Source organism: Pezoporus wallicus, unplaced genomic scaffold (genome assembly GCF_028554395.1).
Source record: "Pezoporus wallicus isolate ANWC-B61680 ecotype Strahan unplaced genomic scaffold, APGP_CSIRO_Pwel_v1 contig_4191, whole genome shotgun sequence".
Lineage (NCBI taxonomy): Eukaryota > Metazoa > Chordata > Aves > Psittaciformes > Psittacidae > Pezoporus > Pezoporus wallicus.
This window is the reverse complement of record NW_026641383.1, coordinates 3,900,983-3,926,301: the sequence shown is the minus strand read 5'-3', so window position 1 is coordinate 3,926,301 and position 25,319 is coordinate 3,900,983. Positions and strand designations below refer to the sequence as shown.

At 40.5% G+C, this 25,319-nt stretch overlaps 1 protein-coding gene and 1 non-coding gene across 8 annotated transcripts in view; both read left to right on the top strand.

Moving 5' to 3' along the window:
* MACROD2 (mono-ADP ribosylhydrolase 2) overlaps window positions 1-25,319 on the top strand; it is an 885,719-nt gene that overhangs the window by 385,361 nt on the left and 475,039 nt on the right. The gene's annotated exons all lie outside the window — the stretch shown is intronic.
* On the top strand, window positions 21,014-21,203 carry LOC130606886 (U2 spliceosomal RNA). The gene has a single exon (XR_008974100.1). It is a non-coding gene; the product is annotated as a U2 spliceosomal RNA (small nuclear RNA).

The window sequence follows — 25,319 nt, the reverse complement described above, 5'->3', positions numbered from 1 at the left end:
TGGGTATGTGCCTGTGCCCCATTGGTGGTCCACGTCTGATGCCCATGGGAGCTGTTTCACAGTGCTACATCAGCAGAGAAGTGTTAAATACTAGATTTCCCAGTATCCCGTCCCCAACCAGTGGCCAGGGAGCCTGGCATAAAATCTACAGCAGACAGAGAAACATTTGGTGTCTGTGTGCAACGATGGGGACAGAAACAACAGACCAGTGGAAAATACTGCAGCTTTTTAACTAATCTAAGATGGTTGACATTAACCCTGGGACAAAATACAACTGAAGTGTAGCGGTCAAGATCCAGTTCAAGCAATTTTGATGTTTTTCTTCCAAATTCATTGTTTGGCACTGTTCAATTCTTTAATACAAAGCAGTTGTTTTCATTTTTAATGTTAGTTACAGGGAAATTTATGATGTATTTGTACTTCTCTGCAAATATTCAAGTGCTCCTCTGGAAGAAGGTAAGCAATAAATAATGTTGCTTCATACACAGTGTGGACATTAAATCATTTAATGGTATAATAAGAAAGCCTTGAACTAAAATCCTCGTGGACTTTCTGAAGGTATTTTTATTAGATTTTCCAATATTATGTTCTTTAACGGAAAACTTTTTCTCCTCCTTGTATACATTGAGACTTATCTTAAAATTAAAATATGGCAAAATATTTACTGTAACTACAAAACAGAGACAGACAAATGAGAGAAAATACATCTATATTGCATCATTATGCTATAATCTGAAATATTTACATGCCTTTTAAGAATACTGGCAAGTCTGAGTGGCAGACAATACATGGGGGTGCTTGCATTAGCTCCAGTCTGCAAACACCAAATTCAAGAAACAGGATGGTTTTTGTTTCAGTTTCCAGCCATTACTCTGTATTACTTCAAACTCAGAGTTTCTCAGAAAACAGGATCTTGAGGTTATTTCTCAGTGCTACTCAGTGTTACATTAAAATAAAAGCCCTTTAATACTAGAGTTTTTTTCCTTAAGTAGGCTTAAAATAGACATGGAAGCTTTAAAGTGTAAGCCGCTGCAGGTAATATTCAGTGAGGACTGGGATGAGACTGACAAATCTGAAGGAGTGACTTCATTAGCTGGTGTCATCAGCCCCTTTTATGATCCTCAGGACTACCATCCTTGCAGCCCCATTTGAGCTTAGTAACGATTCACTACATTGGAAAGTCCAGCTCTAAGACTTTTTCTTTTAGGGGCATACTTACGCTCTGAAAAGTGAATGTAGGGGATATAATCATAGGTGTGAAATTGCTGCATTTCATTTGTCTCAATAACTCAGATTAAATAAATCTGAGTCATTGAAAAATAAAAATATATGTCTGTAGCTGGCTATTCTTCCAAGAGTTACAGGGCCAGGCTTCATGATTTCTAACCAGCTAACAGTCACCTCCCTATCTAGCTTCAGACTAATTACTGGAGGCACATGGATGAGATCTAAAGATAGGAGGAATTATCTTCAACCTGTCACCCTTAAGGATAAAATAGCACTTGTGAATGTTGAAAAAGCTGAGGCTCAAATTACTGTTTCTGCTTTGATTCAATGTCCTGGGTTCAGCAGTAGCAGTCATTTTTCTGAAGGGGAGAGGTCCTCTGTCCATTACAGACAACCTGGCCTCAGAAGAGGTGGGGGTAACAATTCCTTTTCTAAAGGCTCATGGCTGGCATTGAGTTGCTCCCGCATCACTGTGTAAAAATACCTTGTCAGAAATGATCAAAATTAGACCAGATTCTTCATCTGTAGGGTTGACATGTCAGAAGATGTGACATTCCAATGAAATATCTCGTATGTCATGCAGTGAGATACACCTGCACACATTCTTGTGTACAGTGTGGACATCCACAGATTTGCTTTCATTGCCTGCCTTCCTCCAGTGGAGATTCTGTGAAATCCCACTCGGAGGGGGGCAGATTTTATGACTGGATTGTACTTTATTTCTTCTGCTTGTGCATTTGCCGTCTGCATTTTTGAACTTCCTATGTATATCTGCCTGTGGTGTTAGAAATTTGGGAATAAATTTGCAACTAATCTTGAAGAAACCTCTGCAGTGCAACACTTTCCTTCAGAAAGGCTTTTTGGTCACGTACTCGCTTGCATGAAAAAGTGGAAACAGGCTGAAATACTTGCAGAACATATTCTAGTGAGAATTTACCGAGCACTTACTGTTGATTTTAAGCTGTGGTTAACAAAACTGTAGTGCCTTACACAGTTGAGCAGCTACAATAAGCCATACACATTCACTCTGCCAAGACATTTCACCAAGAATAATTCTTTGTTGTTGTTGTTATTCTCTTATTTCTGTGTCTTTTAGTCCCCTCTTTGTTCTGAAAATGTACAGTATGGTATGTTTCAATTCCTTTGCTCCCTGAAAATGTTAAAGCCATTTGCTGTTCTAACTGATCCCTGCTTGGAGTGCTTCATTACTGACGCAATCTCAAGGTGAGCATTGTGAAGTGAAGTATTATTCTTAATCTCACTGTGAAGCAGTGGGAAGTCAAACTGCAGGCAGGCAATGTCAGAATCGCCTCTTCTAAAGGAATTTGGTTTGTTTTCCAGTGTGAAGGTGAAGTGCATTTAAGGCTGTGTTTGCTGATCTTGAAGCTCGGGGTGTAACAACTGAAATGACAGTGGAATATGACCTTGCAAAGAATGAGAGGGATAAAATGTACGTGAGCTTTGGGAATAATGGAAATGAGTCTCAGTCCAAATGAATGAGACCTTTAAAGGTTGCCTTTCCCTTCAAAAAGGTTTTTGATACAATATGAAGCTTCTAACAAACCCTTAAGAAAGGACAATTACGGTACTATCCATAGGGCTCAGAATTCAGGGTGTTCAAACTGGCTGCATTTTGACAGCCATAGAAACCGTTTCCCATTTAATCTATTTAGCAAGAACGAAAGAGTGTTTTCTTGCTCTTAGTATGTATTTAGTCATTAATTTGGCTTTATACTGTTTTCACTGCTGAGATTTGAGCATATTGTGGAAAATTAATTATCTTAGCGCATACCGTACTTATGAAGTATTGATTTGCCTTTTCCAGCTACAGAAAATTGTACCTTTTTTCCCTCCTAAATTGAATTTATTTCTTCAGAGGAGTTAGACTGGAAAATGCTGCATGAAAAGGCAGTATTTTGAAAAGTGAGGTGTATTGAGGAGATTTTTTGAAACTAATTTGAAATATTTTGGGCAGTTTCTTTCCCAACCACTTCTTGCAGTGTATCAGTCCCCAAAGAAATGACACAATGTGTCTTCAGCCCTTGCAGAATGAGGAGTGATTCCATGTGGATTTGAAAGATGAAGGTATTACACTGAGGGCCTGGTCTAACAGTTTCCCTTGGGTAGCTTAGGCCCTACAAGAGGATGTCCTTCATGACTAAGGTAGCAACAAGGTTTCTGTGAATAACCACATTTTTTATACTTAGTTACTGCAGCTGCTTTTTGCTGTCTATGCAGTCATCTTATCCATCATTTTCACCACGTTCAAAGCTCCACTCTCCGCCCAGCCTTCATTTAACTGAACTGACTGTATTTTTCATTCCTTCTAGAGTTGCTGGGTTTGGAAAACAGAAAGACACATGGGGGTGGGAAGGAGGCTGGTCGATTTTGTACGTGGTGGGTGTTTGGTGTAGGATTTGATTTGGTTTTGTTTTTCCTTTTTTGCTTTTTTCATAATCCCTATTTTCTTGGAACCAAAGCCTGTAGTTCTAGGAACTGTGCAAAAAGACACATGTTCACTTTAATTCTTCTGTTGTATTTTTGTTTTCTATGCCAAATGCCTCTAGACACGTCTCGTGACTGGCACCAGCCGCACACTGGTGCTCTTCCTGCACATCCTTTTGTAGTTACTCTGCTGCCGTGCGTAACGAATACTCCCTCTCTCCCCTTCTCCACGCTGTGCTTTTCCTTTCTCCTTTTCTACCCGATTTCACTTGTGATTTCTGTAGCTGACATACAAATGCTCAGAATTTCAAAACAGCCCACAGCTGCAATTAGCCATTTGTCAAGGTGTGCATGAACCAACCGGCCTCCTCGCTGCAGTTAAACCCTTTGGTCGGTCTGCTGACACACCACAAAATTATCCTCTTAGCTCAGTGAATGAAAAAAGTCCCACAGCAATAGAAGCTTGTCTGGGTAATGCATAAAAACCTCATTGCGTGTGTTTGCCTTCTGTTTTTTTTCTTCCCCCCCCCCCCATGTAGTTTTTCATCTTAGTGTTTCTAAATAAAATAAAATAAAAGAGAAAAAAATAAAAGCTTTGTCCACCACCAGTTACAAATTTCTGGTGTGCCACACCCCCGATTCAGTGCTATTATGCTGAGGCTTGTATGGCTGGAACCCCACGAGGCATTTTCAAGTATCTTCTCCATCCAACTCAAGCTGTTCTCATCACTCCAGAAATGCCTTTCTTTAGCTTATAAGACAGAAGAATGAGCTCCCTTCAGAGCTTAATATACCTCTGCTTCACACAGAAGCTGAAAGGGTGCCTAGGTAGTGTAATGAGAGCACAGACAATCCAAGTTAGAAGTAAAATACATTTTCTCTGTGATGTGCTCAACCTTTTCTGCCCTGGGGCTTAAAAACTGAATTCTACTCTTTAATTTAGCGTTCTCTGCTTGTACCCTGAAATGCTGCTAATGATTGGAGAGAGTGGAGAGGGTAGCAAAAATGATGTGTCAGATGTGTCTGAAACCATAAAGATTCTACAGGCAAGACAATTGGACTCACGTCAATGGATTTTGAAAATACAATTTTCTGTCTACTGGAGGCCAGGGAAGAGAACACGTGGAGTTCATTTGTGCTGCAGTATTTTTACAAACTCCTTATTAAATCACACTTGAAGGCAAGGTGCATTTCAACAATAGCTAGTGTGCTACTACCCTCATTGCTCCAGAATGGCAAAATAGAATAATCTTCAAATTTAAAAATAGACTAAAAAAAATTTAGATGGCTTCAAAACAGAGACATAATTTGTTGGGGGGTGTATTTTCCCCCCCCTTTTCCTTTTTTTTTCCTTCTTTTTTTGTTTTTCCTTCTTTTTTTTTCTGTAGAAGCAGTGCTTCTGGGCAAAGGCTGGGATCTGTGATACACCAGCTCAGTTATTCTCACAATTGTGTCACATGTGTCACTTCTTCTGATCCCTCTCCTCCCTCTTCCCTTATTTTCTTTCCATGAGCTTCTCCTGACCAAGCTTGCCCTGAGTCACGAGTGCAAGGGCATGTGTTTCAAGGAGATCAATATCAGTTTCCAGAAACATGGCAGTTTCTCATGATTTGTGATTCAGAGAGGTGGCTATTTAAACCAACTAAAAATACTGAATTGGGGCATCTATTATTTAACCTATCTTTGATTCTTATGCTGTAAGGAAGTTCATTTATTCAGTAAGAGCTGCTTTTCATGACACTTGAACATCTGTTTCTGAATGATGTCTTCAGCTCTGTTGTGAAACTTAAACCTGCTTTGGAGTTGGAAGCTAATGCATGTTAGTGATGGCATATGGTGCAATTTTAAGCTGTTCATGTGTATTTAAAATAAGATTGATTTGCAGTAGTTTCTTTCCTAGGGATGTACAACCTAAACTAATTCTTAATGATCCAAATGCATTAAAAAGTGGTTCATAAAGTCCTCAAAACCACAAAACTCAGAAATCTTTAAAAGCCAGTTTACTCCGGCAGTACTGTCATGGCTAAAGAAGCACACCTCCATGACAAGTGACTAGTTGGTTGGCTTGGTTTTAGTTGGCATTGTCTTTACTTAGCTCACTAAATGAGGTAAAAATACGTTGCAGCAATATTGGGTAATGGGTACAAACTGGAACACAAGAGGTTCCACTTAAAACTTGAGAAGAAACTTCTTCTCAAGTGAGGGTGACGGAACACTGGAACAGGCTGCCCAGGGAGGTTGTGGAGTCTCCTTCCCTGGAGACATTCAAAACCTGCCTGGACACATTCCTGTGTAACATTATCTAGGTGTTCCTGCTCCGGCAGGGGATTGGACTAGATGATCTTTCAAGGTCCCTTCCAATCTCTAGCATACTGTGATACTGTGATATCCTTTTGGTGGAACTCGGCTGCAGATGAATCACGGCAAATATGTTGTTTCTCAGAGAATAGGTGTGTCTTATCAGAGAACTTCAACTATAAGCAAACCTCCAAAGTAATGGTGTGTCATGTGTGTATCTGTAGTGTGCTGACTGCCCTAATGGTACCTGGGTCCTGGCTGGATTCTAGCAGGACAGGCTCAGCTCAGGAAGCACAGTTCTGAGCTTTGTTCTCATCAGAAGAGTGTTTTTTTTTTAATATCTAATTTAAAAAATATTTTTAAAGGAAACATACACTTGGAAGCTACTCCCATCTTTTTGTGGGACTTACATTCTGCTGGTCATCATATCTGCAACTACTTGAATGGAGGATGGAGAGGAGGTGGCTAGGCTCTTCTCCCAAGTAACAAGTGGTAGGACAAGAGGAAATGGTTTCAAGCTGTGCCAAGGGAAGGTTAGATTGAATTTTAGGAGAAATTTCTTCACCAAAAGGGTGCTCAGTCATTGGAACAGGCTGCTCAGAGCAGTGCTGGAATCACTGTCCCTGGAAGTGTTCACAAACCGTATAGATGAGGCCCTCAGTGCCATGGGTTAGGGGTGGCCTTGGCAGTGCTGAGGTAATGGGTGGATTTGAGGATCATAAAGGTCTTTTCCAACCTGGTTGATTCTATAATGCTGTCTATTCCCAATATTCTTCCATGTAGGCTGTTAAGTCTTTTCAGATGCAGCAAAGCCACTGTGTTTTTTTTGGAGCAGGAAGACAAAAGGAAGAGCATGAAAAGCCAGTTTATCAGGGAAGAGATGATTCCAGCCTTTCTCCTCTGCTGGCTGGTGGGTGATTACTATTGCAGGTTCTGGTTTTGAAGGGGATGTTGCAAAGGTACAAAGGATGCTCAGCACAACAGCCTATGCTTTGCCTGGTTACTCCTCAAGTACCGAAGGGTGAATCTGTGCTGTGACCAGCATTTTATAGACTCACGATGTGATGTAAAAGGGGCTAAATGTCATGTTAGATCACACTGTCAAGGCAAAGTGAGGAGTGTATCGGTGCTATCCAATTAGCAGCATTGTAAATTGAATCTGTTAAGTCTAAACAAAATTTGCTTTGGTCCCCAATTTGGAGCATACCTTTATTATTTTTAATGGATTGAAGCTGACAGGAGATTTGTGTAAGAAGATTTTACAGAATCCTAATGAGAATCCAAGTCATTTGTCAGTGCGTGCCAAAACCCTAAATCATTCACAGAATTTAGGATGGCGTTAATGGTATCCGAGATTATTTACAGAATATTTTTAAATGGCTAAATATTTCTTCATCCTGTGCTGAAGACGTTCATGGGTTTATGCATGGTCTTGCCGGTAGAGGTTGAGAATATACCCAAGCCCGTTACCCTTCGCTGTACAGATGTGCTGGGCACACTGTCACCGCAGTATTAATTATTCAGCACCAAAGCAGAATGGCAGAGTTCAAAACTTGCGTGTAGGTGCTGTCACCGGCTTTCATTCGGGAGAATTCCAATCAGTTCAATTTTTTTTTGCTAATTAAGCAGTTTTTAATCACATTGAGCAGTAAAAGCAACCCCAGCACTGCTCCCTGCCGTAGCCTGGCTGTGAGAGAACCACCTACCGCTCCCCTTAACCCCACGTCCCCACGGCGGGTGCGGGCTCCCCGCCGGGCAGCCCCGTCTCCTCGGCCGGCTGCTCCCCGGGGCCCGTTGCTGCGGCAGCGGCGGCGGGTGGGGCTCTGCAGCCCCGGCCGCCCCTCAGCTCCAGTCACGGCTGCCGCGCCGTTCCCCTTCACGCCGTTCCCCTTCACGCCGTTTCCCCTCAGACCGTTTCCCGCCGCCGCCGTAGCCGTTACGTTACGTCCGACGCGCAGCGGCGCCCAAGCCCCGCCCCGCGCCGCGCCGCGCCGCTGTGCCCGTGTGTCTGTGGGGAGCCGGCGGGAGCCGCGTCTGCCTCTCGGTGCTCTCCGCTGCCGGGCCCGGCCGGGAATCCCGGGGCACCGCGGGGGGGAGCGGCTCTGGAAGCTTAATGCAGCAAATGCTGCTTTAATCGTGGAACGAGTGTGGCTGTGTCAGCGTCTTGGCCGCGGTGAGCGTGTGTGCTGTGGTGGAACGGCAGAAGGACGGATGGAGCAGACCAGATGAGAGGATTTTTAAACCCAAAAAGCAAAAGCAGAAACCCTCGAAGTCCTCGCCAGGTTGCCTCCTCCCTCATGCTTTTTGTCCGTGATGTTAGGCTGCCGGTGGCGGGCAAGCGTCCTCAATGGACACCCAAGCTGGACCTTGTCCGAGCGGCAGCACATCAGGCGTTTCTGTCAGTGAAAGGCAGCAGCAGCAGCCAGGTGTAGTTGAGGTGTTTGTGTGATGGCCTTTTCTGCTCTTCTGCCAGCAGTCGCGGATGTGTGATAACCTCCCCCAGCTTGGCTGACTCCTGCTGTAGTCTGGGGGATAACCGCAATACCTGTGTGTACACATAAGCAAACGTAAACTTCTGCAGTGGCAAGAAATAGTACACAGAGTACTTATTACATGCATAGCCTCTTTTCCATATCTTTCTGAAGGCCTTTTGAGCATATGAGCCCTGCTGAAACAATATATTAAGAAGGAATCAGAATTCGCCCGCTGCCTCAGTAGTAGGCTTCAGTTTCTGGGGTTCGTAGACATGTATAAAATTGATCTTACCGGTGTCTCATGATCTGGTGACTATTTAGTAATAACAGTCACCCACACAGTGTGCCAGGGCACCATGCTGTTGGGTAATGAGAACTCCTAGAGTTGTGTGAAGGCCTCAATTAATCATCATAGTGCCAATTAAAACGGCCATTAGAAATACTGTCTGCAGCCATCAGTCCTGCATAGGTATGCTTTCTGGGAGAGGTGTCTGTGTAATGCGCTCCGATTTGCACACATATGCATGCTGCTTTTTTTCAGGTCAATATAACATGCCAGAGCAATTGGACAAAATACATTGGCAGTGGGAATAAATTTATATTCTGTCTTACATCATGTTATAGTTAGCTTCCAAATTTATTTCAGTCTGTTAAATCAGGTTTTCTAAGTGCAGCACAAGCTCTCATTGAAGTTGCAGTGCAGCATTAACAGGGCATGATTTTAAGGCCAACATTCATTAAATCCTTTCAGAACAGGGACTTTGTCGTCCCACAGTTCCTGGTGGGGAACTCTGTGCCAGTTTGGATCTTCAAGTACTCAAGTAATACAGTTGTGGGTGGAGCGTAGTATTTTTACTTCACATTGTTTATTACTTTTAATTTTTAGTTCTCTTTGTCAGCTGCTTATAAGTTCTTCATATTTCATTTGTTTGAATTGAGATATTTTTATACCCCTTGTGTGCCCTGGCATGGTTGGTTTTGTTTGTTGCTTTCTTTTCCCCTGAAAAGCCCATTTGAATAAAGTTGAACTGTTTATGAGACAAGAGTAAAGTAGAATGTTGTTTTGTCCTTATTAAAATAAAAGTAGAAGGTTTATTTTATTTAGGAAGCAAAGCCCCTGCTTGGAGCAAGGGTTTGAAAGTTCTTAAGGGCTTGTTTTGTTTTTACTTGTAAAAGATTCTGCCTAAGTTGCTCCAAGGTAGAGTAAGGCACTGAACACCCCTGTTGCCTCATGCTCAGCAGAGGTGTGAATGTTGTAGAGCTGTGTTCTGCAAGAGGAGTGGAGCTGAGTGGGATGGATCTGTAATAAGTGCAGCACCTTTATCAAGAATCTGGAATTGAACTCAGGATTTTTCTCTGCCTTAACAAATACTGTATGAAACACAGTAGTAGATACATATGTTATCGTCCTGTTATCATGGGAGATAATCTGCTACCTCTGTCTTTTACTTTCAATTGCTTAAGAACCAGACTTTTGATAAGTGGGTCTTTGGAACTGATGATATGCCTGTTGGCATCAACATCCTGCTCTGTAAGGGGATATCAGTTTGGCTTTCCAGTTTACATTAAACAAACAAAAAAAAAACCCTAAACAAACAGCTTACATGAAAAAGTAGTAATCCAAACAAACCATTTTCAGTCTTTTATCCCAGCCTCCAAATCCCAGAAATTCATTATAGACTATGCATTAAAAGGTCAGTGAGTTACAATCACTTGAACACTTTTGCTTAAGTCTCCTCCTTTGTATATCATCATCATTTGATCATGATTGATCATAATTTGATGATGATTGATCATCATCAATCATCATCATTCAGTTTTTAATGATCTCATCATAGAGCCCAAAAAGGATTTTTGATTGCAGAAGATGATAAAGCTCTAGGAATTAAGCCTCCAGTCACTCCTGGAGCAAAGAGACTGAGGCCTGAACAACTACAGTTCCTGCAGCTGCCACTGAAATCAGGGAAGGGTGAACCTCATGAAAAGCTGGGAAGTGAATACCAGGTGGACCTGCCAGCTTTTCACATGGACATCCAAGAACTTTGGAGTCAATTAACCATCATCTTGCTGTGTCCCTGTACCCCAGCCTTTAGCCAGGAGACGATCAGTTGCCTTTGTCAGATGGGAGCAGGAGAGTTTGCAAACAGTAAATAGCCGTGCTTTATTTTAAGCAGGCACATGTCAGCATGCATGGAAGCCAGGATGATGCTCAGAATTTTGCATTCAGAGCAAGATCCAGAGGGTGTTATGAGACAGCCAGAAATAACAATAAAGGCAGTTATTAACTAGCTTCCTTTCATTCAGTGGGAACCCATGTTTGTCATTTATATTGAGACAGAGGGAAGATGCAGCTTGTGAACAAATGTTGGGGATTCAAAAGGGTGAAATTTTAAATGAGAGTCTTTGTAATAAAAAAAGAACATAAAGCTTGTATCTGTTAAAAGCAAATTCAAAACTGAAGCCTCTTTCCTGCCCTTCAACTTAAAATCTTATGATTATCTTAAATCCCAAAATGTAGCTTCATTGTTCATTTCCTTTTTACCAGAATGTAAAATAACAGGAGCTCGAGGTCTTAGTGTATTAAAAAAGAAGTAATCCTTTTTCATTATAACTTCTGGTAGTGTTAATTAAAGGTATTAGGGGAACCGTCATGTGTGACACATTTTTAAACTCTTGTACAGTGTGCTAGGAATATCTAGGAAAGGGATTATGAGCACAGCTTGTTCACGCACGGTGAAGGAGACTGTATTTTATTCTTGACTTTTTATCACCTGCGACTTCATCACGTTTTGTTTTCTTACCTGGCTAAGAGGGAGAATGTGTGTGTGTGTTCTTTGCAGTTCATAGTCTATTTAACAAATTAAGACTGTTTTTAGCAAAGTTCAGGGTTATTTCTTCATACTGAACAACCTCATTAAAGAAAGCTACTCAGAATTTTGACACAGTTAAAAGACCAAGAAAATTATCTGTTTTTGTGACTGGCTTTCATTTCTTCCTGGTTTTGCCCCACCTTTCCCCACCTTACTCCCAGGTGCACCCTCAGCATATTTCAGGCTGTATTTGGATGTGGTACCTTTGATAAGGATTTTGAAGACTCACATTGATGGGCCATGCTGTTCTGTTGGGATTATACGGTGTTACCTGCCTGGCTTCCTTGGCTCACACTGTGCTGCTTCAGTAGTGAGATGCTGCCCTTCTGCAATGAATTTTAGAGGGAATCTGACAGAATTCTTTGCAAGCATCCTTTGATCTGGTGATGGACATTTTATACTAGTATTGTTCCAGGTGTGTTTTTCTCAGAGTTTGCATTATGTCACTAACCTTAGTGTGTAAAAACAGGTCTAAGGTCCATTATGGCAGTGACAATGAGCAATACAGTGTGATGTATGAAAACCAGACTGGTTGCAGTTCACAGTGAAATAGTTTGGCTTTTAATCTCCAGCATTTTAGGGGATGGAGGAAGGAGGTGGGGAGTTTCCTCCCAGGAATTGTAATGTTTGTTTGTATAGATTTTTTAAAAATGAAAAGTGTAAGGTTTTAGGGAGCGGTTTTCAAAGTAGAATGGTGTTCCACCCACTCCTCAGCTTCCCTGTAAGACAGGAGTAACAGCTGCTAGTGCAGCTGACCTGGGTTTGAATGGAAGGATCTTGTTGATTGACGTTTGAACAAAATGCTAATTTGTTTACATGCCATGTGGTCCCAGTAGACTTGCTTAGATCACCAGATGCCTTGAAAAGCCAAAGTCTTTGACTGTTACAAGGTATTTGTGCATTTTTTTGTGTTTATCCTTTACTATTATCTTCCTGCAGCAGATCTGATTCACTTGTAAGGTCTCTTTAAGTAGGTCTTTTTACTTTTATATTCAGTTAAACAACAACAACAACAAAGTTCACCAGGTGTCTAAATTCAGCTGAAGTTACTGGATATAAGAACATAAACCCAATTTATTAGGTGAAGCAGGGTTTCTGTTCAGAGAGACAAGTGTCCCTCTGTAATAAGTGTACGCTGGCTTCACTGCTTGGAAGTGTTGTGTGGGTTTGCTGCTGGTGTGCTCTTATTTAACAGTTAGTATATCATGTCAGTTAACTTTTTTTTGTTTGTTTGTTTAATTTTGGGAATTGTTTAGCTGACAGCTGACTGACCAGCCATTCTGAAAGCAGATGGGAAAATGGGTTCAGATGGCCAAATCTGTTCAGATGGCCCTTCTTTCTTTTTCTGAATCCTCAGGATCTTGCCTAATTACAAGGTGTAGAGAGTGAATGCGTCCTAAATCTTTTTACCTGAACAAATAACATCCATTTAGGAATCTGGGTGTTCCTTGCATGTTTTCCTCACATGAATGGATGTGAAGTTCAGTTAGCAATAATACAATAAATCTGAATTTGTATTGCTATGAACATATGAAAGGGAGCATAAAATAAATTCATACTTCTTCCCATCTGTGCTTGGTACAAGCATTGATATAATGAGAATTAGGTCCAAGTGATTCATCAAACCCAAAATTTTGTCATTTCTCACTACACATAGAATTATTTAGGGTGGGAAAGACCTTTGAGATCACTGAGTCAAACCGTAAAAGCAATTGAGATATGGAAGGGAATGGTGACAAATAGGAGGCTTCTGCATGGATGCTGAGAACAGAAGAGCCAGTAGGTTCATGGAGGTCTTGATTCAAGGAGTTCTACTGCTGTCCAGCATAGGAACTGTGAGGCTGGGTCTAACCTCCCTGTGAAAGGAGGCACTTGGTTTATTCAGACTCACTTTGACAAGTGTCCCTGAGCAGCTTGTCTTGGTCCCTGCGCTTCCAGGAGAAGGACTCCCACTGCAGAAAACGGCACTGTATTCATCCTGCAAGTATTTATAGAGTCTATGTGAAGAAATTTCTGCCCATTAATGCACATTATTAATGAATGCCTCCAGTTCATTTAGGATTTTTGTATATAGGAAATGTTTTATATAGACTTGTGTCTGTGAACTTTTCTAATGTCTGCAGCAGTATTTATGTGTGTGCAGGTGTCCCACAGAGGTTTTGCAATACCAGCGCTTCGGGAGAAAGCCCAAGACGAAACTCCATAGAGTATACTTTGGGTGTCTCAACTGCTTGTGACATTAAATGAGTATATAGAGCATAATGTATATAATAGAATTACTTGAAGACTTGCTGCGGATAAACTTGTATTTTTTGAGGTGATAGAAGATGCTAAATCTGAAAGGATTTAAAGTGGTGCAGGATGTGAGCTGACATGTCACCGTGTTGTTCTGCTGCACCATGTGCTTGATCCAAGAACAGAATATAAAAACAGCTTTTCAAAGCATTTTCAGTTACATGGTTTCGCTGTAGTAAATAGATGTGCCTGTAGGTATATGCAGAGTCAAACTCTTTCTCAGACCTCTCGGAAGACAAAACTACCTTTAAGTTTTGGTTACAGGGCTATTGTAATTGTTCTGTTATTAGCAGTTTGGCACCCATCAAGACTAGCTTTTGCAGCACTTGCAGTTACTGAGTAAACTGAAACTCTTGTCTTGATGGAAGATGTCAGAGAAGCCTGGAGAGTCCTGTGGGAACTGGTTTAAAATCCCAGATAACTGGAGAAACACCCCCTAGGTGTCAAGTGTCCATACACTGAGTTCACATGTGCTTTTCCTTTCCTTGTCAAAGGGATGAAAATGGAGCTGTTTCCCTGAGAAAGCAGAAGAAAGCGGCTGCATGGTGTGAGAGGAGAGGTCAGTAGGGGTACCACAGGAAGCAGGAGAGCACGGTGGTGTCTGTCACCTTCCTCCCCTCCCCAGCTGTGCATTAAATGTGGACTGCTGTTGATAGAGGGGCAGGCAGCGTTTAAAGAAACCTATGTAGGTGGGGGAGCCAGTAGGTCTCACTGAGTTTATTCCCATTTTTCCTGCTGCAAAACCAAGGGAATCCTCTGATAATTCACTGCTGGCAAAAACATTATGTCCAGCTTTTACTGCCTCTTGTGCTTGCTTTTGATACGTTGGGTTAAAATGAACAAACTTTAAAGTAGAGACAGGAGAGGGCAGGAGAAAAGGAATGACAAGTCCTAGAGAGCAAGTTACACAATGCTAGCCCTTAAAGCCTAGGGACAAGCTGTTTAAAATTGCTGAGTATGAAGCAAACATCTCCTGGGGCAGCTTTCCAGCATGACAGCAATAAACACGTGACCAGTAATTCAACCCGACAGCAGAGGTGTTCAGGAATACAAATACCACGAATGCTCTGTTCTGCTTATGCACCCGAAATGCGATACGTGAGACTAGGCTTCCCTGACAGCGCGCTCTCTCCCATTCTCTCATTTGATGAGCATCTTCCCTGTGAAAGCACAGCCTTTCTGATCCCATTTGAGAGGAGAGGCTCAGTCCCTGCGGTCCTTTCTGCAACCTGTACGCTCCGTGAACCACGCTGTGCATGGAGGATTTGTTAAGAGATGCATTGGGAGCTAACATGTCACAGGCAGACTGGTTAGGGATGAAACCCCTTTGACAGAAAGGATTAGCTGCACCCAAGAGGTAAAACCAAGAAGTCATATTTTTAAAGCAGATCGTGGTGCACAATTTTAATTATTTATTGGGCAAGAAGATAGTCAGGGCTTTGTGTTGTTAGAGATTCTGTACCTTAGGAAACTGGCAGCAAATTCAGCCTGATGCTGCCAAACTGTACTTCAGAATCTGAGGTTTCATATGAAAAAAAGGAAAAAAAGCAAACCAAACAGAAAGCCCTCTATACCCTGCAGCTGCAGAGAAAATGCTCAGAAACTCACTGTGACCAGAGTTGTGTTCTTGTCTTGAGTCAGCAATCAGCTTGAAGCAATACCTTTGAGAAGCGTGAACTGTGCTGGTCATTTCAATGCATGTGAGCGATGAAGTCTGACATGTTTACACAGCAGCTAGCTCATTTCTGTGCTGCTTTCAGCAGAAACCTCAGTGCTGTTTGAGAACGGATTTTCTTGGGACACAAGGAGAGAACCAGAAGAAAGGTTTATTATTTTTCATGTAAATTAGACTCAATGTTAAATATCCCTTTCTCTTTTTTCCCTGTACCCCCACCTCCCTGCCCCCCCCCCAGAAAAGAAAAAAAAAACAAGGAACTTTTCGAATTGTGGAGAGACACAGCAACAAGGGATATTTTCTTTGCCCACCGGATAAAAGTTTAGTCATATCCGGACTCCTGAAAAAATCAAAACAAAACCCCCTTCTTCCTCCTAACTCCTACGTTCTCCTTAGCGCCATATGCCCCAAGTTACAATTATTCAGCTTTTAATACATTGCACTTCTGCTCCAACAGCTATACAATGTACAACAGTTGCGCAGAGTCAGAAGACAAATCTGTGAAGCACAAAGAATAAAGTATTTGGTGACAATTTAAAACAAATGTAGTGAAGATGGAAGTAAATAACATAGCTAAAACTGGATACAGTTGGTATTTTTTCATTTCTGTATGTCTGTCTAGACCTCCTGTCTCAAATCTACCTACCCAGTAATGTGAATTTCCCTTCTGGCGTCAGCTCCACTGAATTTGCATTTAGCAGGCTGCAAAATACAGGGGTTCTTGCAGCTAGTGCTTATGAGGATCCTGAGGAACCTATTAATCAGTGGAAGAACTGTATGGTTATATGGCTCACATCATGTTTGAGCATTGAAGCTCAACATTAGCAAAGCCCTGTAATTGCTAATAATTAGTACTGGGTAAACCTCACAAGGTTTACTTAAGAGTCCCCTTATGTCAGATTCATATCCAAAGTGTATCTGAAGTATCTGAACCATTTAAGGACCTGGGAGGTAATACTTTGTCATTGTGTAAGGCAGAAGACCTGTATATGAAAGGACAAGGGGATTTTGAAATAATTACTCGCTCTGCATTTAATTTAAGTCAATGAAAATGCCAGAATGATTGAAGTGTTTATACTGAAGATCAAGGAGTTAGATTGGAATAGGGCAATCAAAACCAGGGGCATCTTTCTTAAATGTTTTTTAATATTTCTTAGGGAAGAGATAATGGAGGACTGTGAGAGAATAGCAAGGGGAGTGCAGGAAGGGAAAATCAGGATCAGAGGTCACACCTGTGTGAAGCCACGGTTTGAAAATGACAAGTAAAAATAGAAATACGCTTCACTTGAGGGTGATGGATTCCTTGACCTGAGGAGGAAGACTAGAGGAGCTAACACTGTGGAGATGCTAGTTTGATGATGGCAGTTACAGGTGAAAGAGTTTACTGTGAAAAATACAGAGGGAAAAAATGACTGCTCTTAATTTTGTATTGGTTCTCATGGCCCTGGGCCTCAATTGCCAGGGTAGCTGTGCTGTTCTGCAGCATGGCAGTGACACTTTGAGTTTGCCCTTTTTTTCTCACAATTTCAATGTGATTCTGCCATCCCTGTTTTCTCCATCTCTTCCCAGCATGCCTTTACTTTGTCTATGCTTCGCTTCTTCAGCAAAGAATACTGGAGTATTCCTCACCACCCGCCTGCCTCTTTCCTCTGGTAACACAAAACTCTTCAGCTGGCCTCATAAAATTGTTAAACTGATGAACAAGGCTAACAGAATCAATATTGCTGTACCTGGGACTCTACATACATTTTCCATGATGTGGGAGGTGGGATCAGTTATATCATGCTTCCCATCCCTTGTATCCCAAGGGCAGGGAACATTTGCCAACGGTCTATAACTTCACATCTCTGCAGGCAAAAAAAAGTCTTGTCAGCTTTATACATACTGAGACAAAGAAGTGTGTTAAGGGCTGCTGCCTGCTTCTGTTCAAACATGAAGCATGGATTTGAGGTTAACAGAAGTCTGTTTGCTTAAAAGAGGTTCTGATCGAGATGAATTATGGAAATAGCAATACATACCACATTTTAAATTATAATAAACTGACTATTAACATTGAAGGTAGAGCTCCAGGCAAACATTAGCAGCAGCCTGAACCACCTACTTTATGTACCTAATTCCTTCATAGCACTCAGCATGAGGAGCCAAAGCAGCTCTGGACGCCAAAATGGTGTTCTTAAAGGCCCAAATAGCCAAAAGTGTTTCAGAACACCATCTTCGTGGGTTTATTCCTCTGTGTGTGGGTTTTGGTCATAACTGGCCATGCAAGTCCCTTATGGTGTGTGACATCAATCCATTTCTCAACTAAAAATACTTAGTACACCACAGTTCAGTGTCGTGCAATTAAGCATATGCTTGGGCACGATGATGCCAAGTGTTACTTTGTTTTGAAATACCCTGTATGGAAAATTGGGAAAAAATAAATAGTGAAATGCCATGTTTAGCATAGTTCCCTTCTTTTGCAGTTCTTTTTAAAAATGTACCAAAGATTTCTTCTAAAGAGTTGAGTTTAAAATAGATAATCTTCCATACATCGGGTCAGGGTTTAATTGCTTGCCCACCCAGTTGGGAGTTATCTGCTACTTGCCAAGTTCTGATCTGTACATTGTCTAACACCAGTTTTAGAGATTATCAACTCAAATGACCCATTTGGGGAACAGTTACAGCCATAGGTCTCTCCCCCTTTCCGTTTGCTGGACTTGAAGTCTGATTAGTGTTTAGACATTGCTTTGAGATAACGATAATGTGCCTTTTAATTAGCATCAATATTTCTAATCTTTTGGGAAATCATAATGTGCTTCTTTTTTACACTGTGACTGTTGACAGATGGCCACTTATTAAACATCATTAAATTCTGCTATCAGTCATTTTTTTGTGCTTTTTAAAATACGCTGTCATTTAAATGAAATGATATATAGGATGAAAGGTTTTCACACTGGGTTGTGTAACTTTGTTGTGGTGCTTCAACATTATTTGTTGGAGGCCCTGTTTTTGAGACATAAAATATACTCTCCCGTGCCTTGTTAACTTGTCATTTCAGTGTGTATCTGTGTGTTAAAAGTGGTTCTTGTATGGAAATAGCTGGAATGCTTCTGAGAGAAAGCCACTGTTTAAACATTTAAAAACTTGAACTTTTGAGAAGCCTGTGTTTATATGCAGAAAGCATTTAATGCATTTGCACAGGAATTAATGCTATTAGGTGTTTTTGTGAATGCCGGGGAAAAGTGAAGATGAATTCCTGTACATTATCTGCAGCAGTGCTTTATTTGACTTGATGCATTCTTGGCTAGACCCCCTAATCTGTTTTTTGTGAAGCTTTGTTTAATCGGTACAGTTACAATGTGCTTGTGTCCTTGCTCATCTTAGTAGCAGTATTAATTTGCAGGAAGGGACAAAAATGATCTTGCGGAGTTATCAAGCGGTGTTTAGGCTTTTTGAATGCTAATTGATTCAGAGCTCAAATGCTGTACCTGCTGTTTAAAAGGCTGGCAGCTTGTATTCATCACCTGAGTGACAGCTGTTCCCAGCCTTTTTTACTCTTAAAAGGAGTGGGCAAGTTTAACTCCTTCCATGCTGATGACTGCCCTATTGAAGATTGGTATGTTCAAAATCTAAATCAGCAAATTATTGTCTTCAACAGTTTTGCTGATTTTGATAGCATATTAGAGAAAGGTTCAGTGACAGTATATTGTGAAGAGAAATGGCTAAATATTTCTCCTGTATACTCTTAGTTTTCCTGGGCAGCAAAAAAGAGTCTCTCTGACATTTGTTGCCAGAGCCAGATCCTCCATATAAGATTGAAGAGAAAGAATTAAAATATTGCTGAGTCAGACTTGAACACTTACAGTGAGTGTGGGATCTGGAGAATTTTTCTCTTGGAGTCAGATCTCTTTTTTTTTTTTATACTTACTGGACTGGTTGTCTTTGCTAGTAAAAAAGAGGGCTGAAAAGCATGCAGGTAATTTAATATACTGCAGATGTTCATATGCAGATTGGAGAGGACAACACAGTTTGCCTGAATGACTGAGGAAGTGAGGTACTGATAGTGCATCGCGTTTCTCCTTTTTTCACAGAGCAACTAGTAATTCAAATATATCTCTTAATTCCAACCCTTCGTTCCCTCCTGCCTCCAGTCAAAACATTTTAATTATACTACGTATTCTTTTGGGGGGAAACATGAGACATATCAACAGTTGTCTTGAGTCAAAGGGTATTGCTGAACTCCTGATACCAAACAAAATTCCACAAAAGCTTCCACTTAGTATTTTAGGGTAAATTCAAGGGGTTTTCCTTTTTCCTACTTTAAAGACCAATAAAGTCTGGTATGTGTTTTGCTATCCAAGTATTTCAGCAATAAGAATGTACAGTAGACATGTCATAAGAATTATAAAGTCTTCATATGCATTTTGGAGGCTCCATATCTTCAGGGGAGCTCAGGGTGGACTTGGCTAAAGCCTCTGAGCTTTGATTCTGCTCACATTGGGTTTTATGCATTCTGATTCAGTAAATCTCATTAAGCGCTTGTTTAACGTCCAGTATTCACTGAAAGTTCTGTTGACTTCAATAGCAGATTAAGCACACGCTGAAATGTTGTTCAGAGCCTTAGGGAAAGGTGATTAAACTGAAGAACAAAGCTGTGCTATTAAAATATTTTAACTCATTAAAATCCAGTAGATTTACTGATAGTAATTCACTGGATACTCTGTATTGAAAGTAAAACAATTGCCTTATATTTGGCTGTCTCTCTTGTGCACTTTGGAACACCAACATCACTATACTAACTGGGTATTTCTGCTGTGACAATACATTTCCTTTTACTTTTGACCCACTGTTCTATTCTTATAAATAATTAGTGATTCTAATGAATGATTGAGAATATAATGGGAAATAAAAAGTTTTCCAAGCTTGTTTACAAAGGTCTTAAAAATCAAAATAATTTTAGAGAAATTGTTGTCTTGTTTCGAGTTATTCAAATATCTTTTGTTATTACTCATTAACTTCAAAAGATGTTTCTAGTTTCCATGCACAGGGATGATTTTTTTTTTATTAAGCCTTAGCAGTATTATCTTTGTGTTCTTTGTGTGTGGATATTTGTGGAATTTGATACAGAGTAATTAAAACTCATGCTTTGGCAAGACTGAGAAGTAGTCTTTGAATTAGCGCGTAGGATGCTCTAATGAGTCGAGCAAGCATTAAGAAAATGCACTGCACTGTGTAGTTCTGTATTTAGTGTGCTGCTTATTAAAAACTCCCTCAACTTTTAGACTTCTGTGAAATACTTTCTGTAGGGGAGATGTGCTGCTCTCTAGCCCACAGGGAGAAGGTTCTAAAATAACCCCATAATGATTCAGAAATCAGAAGGTTCCTTAAATGCTTGGGACAGGGGTAGGTGGCAACAGGAGGTTAGAGGGGAGGTTGTTTAGTGTTTTATTCTTTTTATTTGGTTAACCAAAGAGGAAATAACCAGACCAAAACTCCATATTTTGGGAGAATGGACATGGCATCATTACCTTTCCCAAGTTCCTGTTCTGGAATGGTTACTGTGTGTGCAAAATCATGAGCTCATTGAGATCTTGGAGTGATTTATTTGGGGTCTGCAGTTTCTTGAGGTAAATCAGAGTGAGAAAACTACATAGTTGTTGTTGCTGCTGCAGTGTTAAAGTCTGACGATGTTTCAGTCTCAGTGTGTGCACTGAGTCAGACCAAGAAACCATCGAGTCTGCTGATTCCTGTTTGCTTCTTGACCTTTTGGCAAAGATCAAGTGGAGCATATGTTTTTATCAGTTTAATATCTGTTATGTCCTCAACTTGAGGATTTTATATTAAATGAGTTTGGGGACTGGGAAATGTACTTGGAGCTTACGCCATCCTCTCCATGCATGAACCTGGCTGTTGCTGTGTTTCTAGACTGGTGTGAAAAGAAAAAGGAAAAAAAGGCAGTAAGTCCCCTAATGACTATAAATGAATACGAAGGGAAGAGGAGGAACAGAGCAAGCATATCTTATCCTTCTCTAAAGTACTTGCTTAATCTCCACCTATTTTCAGCTCAGGAGTTTTATTGAGGCTCAGCAAAAACCCTCAACAAATAAAATAAAATAACACTTCTGATTGCATTTTAATCTTGTTTTCACTGTCCTGATTGCATTTTAATCTTGTTTTCACTGTCTTCTCAATCCATATCAATATCCATTTTCTAACGTATGGTATTATAACATCAGGTTATCACCTTCAGGACTGGGCATTACTTTGTACTTACCAGTTAAAGTGAGTCTACACTCTCATCCTTGTTGAAGAGCAAGTCATTGAATAATTGGTGTTTATTTTCACTGACCACTCATATCGGTGCTGTTTTTCTGGAAAATGAGATAAAATAGCAGTTGGAAATAACTGCAAAAATAAAAAAGAGAAGATACACTTCATCATGGTGAAATGGTGCATGTAGGATTTGATTTGGTTTGATTAAAGGCCATTGGAAAGAATTAATGCAATCAGGTTCTTTGAGGACACACTGCAGTCATGAATGTTTAAAAATATATTCAGAAATACACCCAAAACTATGGAGATTTGGTCTTCACTTGAGTGGTTTTGATTAATTAAATACCAGCTTATGCCATTCTATAAACTGAAGGTCCAGAACTGTCCATACCTGTCGCAGGGGGTGGCTAGCAAAAGCTGGTTTTATTTGGCCTATGACATAGTTACCACTGAGGTCTGTGTAGTGCAGCAGGTGATGACATAAACATCTTTTGAAGCAGAATCAAGCCACTAAAGGCCAAGTTGATGTGACAGGGTGAAGACTGGAAGTTGCATTAGAAGCAAAATGCGTACAGTTCATATAGGGGTGATCAAAATCATTTATAGATGACACAAGGATTTGACCCTTCAAGGATTTCATACTAAGTATGTGAGGTAATACAGAAATGGGAAACTGTGTCATTGTAAATTAGTGTCTTTAAGTCTCATTACCAAACCTTCGGGTTTTTAATTACTTGACCTGCCATGGTTAATAAAAAGCTGGTTAATTTGGTGTGCCGGGTTTTGGTGGTAGCTCGGTGCTCTACCAAAGTAAATAAAATAAAGCAATAAAATAAAACAGTAGTTTCAACAAAACACCCATATTTCCTGTTTCTTGCATCTTGAGTTGTTTGGTGGTTTCTTAGTCATTATTGATGACATCAGTATTTAAATTAGGAGATGTTGAATAAAACTGATGTTGGCAGAGGGGAGATTAGGTGTTTGCTGATTGTAAATATTTTAATGTTGCTATCTAATGGAAAATGCAATATTTTGATTCTTTAAATTTTTTGTTTAGTGCCAAAACCTAGTGTTTACAAGATAGAAATCCACTGCAGCAAAATACCATCTTATTACTATGCGTGCTACGATGCTTACAGGTTATTGTCAATATACAGTGTCTACTGGCAAGGAAGCTTTTGTTTGTCACGGGAACAAAATGATTGCTCCTCATTTTTCTTGACTGCTGAGATCTTTAAGCGAAAAGCATTTTCACCCTGGACTAAATATTGATTCTCTCTTTTCTCTCTCTGAGAAAATTAATTTAGTGTGAGTTATATTCGCCCAAGTGAGCTGAGGGCAGCTCCAGACCCCACAGGCTACTTAAACCTGTGATACAGGCCAGCATTCAGAAGTGTCTTCATTATCCCCAGGTCAGCACACGCATGCTAGATCTTTGAAGAGTGTCTCTCAGGACAGCGCAAGGGAGGGTTTGTGTGCCACTTGTTTATCGCAGTAGGACTGCAGGCTCTCTTTTTCTTAGCCAAAAAGTAGTAGAATCTCTCTGCCTTCAGTCATGTCCACTTCCCTCCACTTCTGAGTGGTTCTGAACCCTAAAACCAGGTACAAAGGTCTGCCTTCCAGAGCAGCCTTTGGAGAAATGTAAAGATCTGCATTTTGCTGCGCTGATTTTTAGCACACAGAAATCCTTTCTGCAGTGCACTAGGGGAAAAGTAGACAGTTTGGCAATAGCCAAATCTTCCCTTTGTAAATGGGTTGAAAACATGGAAGAGAGAATGCAGAGTGCTGAGATTATGCATGGTAATATGTTTACAAAACTGAGCATCCATTGCTATTGCCATGTTTCATCTGACAGGGGACATGCTTATCCTTGGAGAGGGGCTCAGTGGCATATTCTTGATATGCAAATTGAAAGAACAAGCAAGAGCAGTGGGAAGAGTTGGACAGGTAAAGAATTGTGTTCTTTCTTCCTTTTTCAGCTCCCTTAGGAAGATGTTGTGAGAAACATCTGAACTCTTACAGGTGACAGTGTGTGCCTGTTGCTATCATAGTGTTTGATATTGATCTGTGTCTGTGTGGATCTGTATTAGATTCAAGCATAAGCCCATGTTACTGCAGAAATTACGGCATGCAAGGGCAAAATTTCTGCTGTCCCAACTTCTAAATTAGTTTTCATTACTCAGTTAAAAATCAGGCCAGATTGTTGGGTTCCCCTTAGAGAGGGATACCTATGTGGTCTTGATTTCACCATTGTAAAAGCAACAATTACCATTCTAAGAAATTAGTCTAATAGAATTTATTGCAACATGCTAAGCTTTGGTGTTTATAAAGTCAGTGTGTCCGACATGCTGAATCACTGGATATTAATATGAAACACTTTTTTGATGTCGGTGTGCTGTACACTGGTCTTTGTACTACAGCATTGGGCGTTTCCTTAGTAAACTGATTTGAAGAGATGAAGAAAAATGGCAAGGCTTGTACATCTGTAGCAGCAAGTTAACCGCACATCTCCAGCACAATGTTGTCATGCTTTTGTTCCAGAGTCACTACTACTGAATTTATGTTGTATTCCCTTTTCATTTTATTTTTTATTTTCAATCATATCATTTTTTAAATGTTCACCACAATAAATATCAAACAAAAATAAGCTAACAGAAATTTAACTCACTCACTTCTTCTGTGCCTCAGACAGAGCATAATCCTGCCAACGGCTTTCTGAAAACAATTAGGATTGTTTGAAAAGGTTTTAAGCTGAAATGGGAGCTTTCATATGGCCTGTATTACCTCTCCTCAAGGGAATGTATTTTGTTAAAGTGACGATTTATGGGATTCATTACTAATGTCAAACTTTGTTCTGCTGTGTGAAGTAGCATAATTAAAACACCAAAATCGCAGCACCTAAGCGGTAGAACATTGTTGAACTTGTAGGTATTTCCACATAGGTGATTAAAAATTTGATGGAACAGTGATTTGAGTGGTTGAGACACGTCCATGTGAGATGGAAGAAAAACAAGCCTCAAGCAACTTAGCTATTTTCCTCAGAAGGATTTTAGTCCAAGGAAGATGCAATATGTAAGTGCAATAGCAGCTGGGTATTTTTAGAATTAATTTTAATTCCTATTTAGTAAGTCTCTGCCTGATGAGAGAATAGATACAAATCAGATAAGGTATCAGTTTGTCCCATTTGACTGAAATGGTCTTCCAGGATAAAACTGCAATTTCTTTCCTTCTAAATGTGGTATTCAATTGGGAGTAAATTAATTAAGGCTGAGCCGATAAGTATCTGCAGTTCTGCAGTCATGACATGGCAAGACAGCAGGTATGAATGTGCAGAACTCTTTCGTACATCAAAAAAATAGTTAAAGTTGCCATGCCTGTTGTTTCTACAGCTGTTACACGATACTTTAGTTAAATAAATGACTTAATTCCATGTTCAAAATACCCAAGGTGTGCAATATTTCATTATTGCCTGAGATTGCGTTAGGGTAACAGCTCTTCCCTCACTGGAGAGCCTTTTCTCATGAGAAAGGAAGGTGCTGTCTGTGCAATCTGCACTACCTGCTTTACTACTTTATCTGTGTTATGACAAACAAATAAAGATGAACATAATGTGAATCAAGCATCCTAAACTGACTCTTACTTAGGGGTTCCTTCAGCGGTCTTCATTGATGGAGAGGACGTATTTGGGGATGTTATCCATGGCAGCATGGTATGAATTGCTTAGTTACTCTGTACCTGCTATAAAACTGTGTAGTTTCCCTGTTCTTCGTTGAGGGGAAGTCA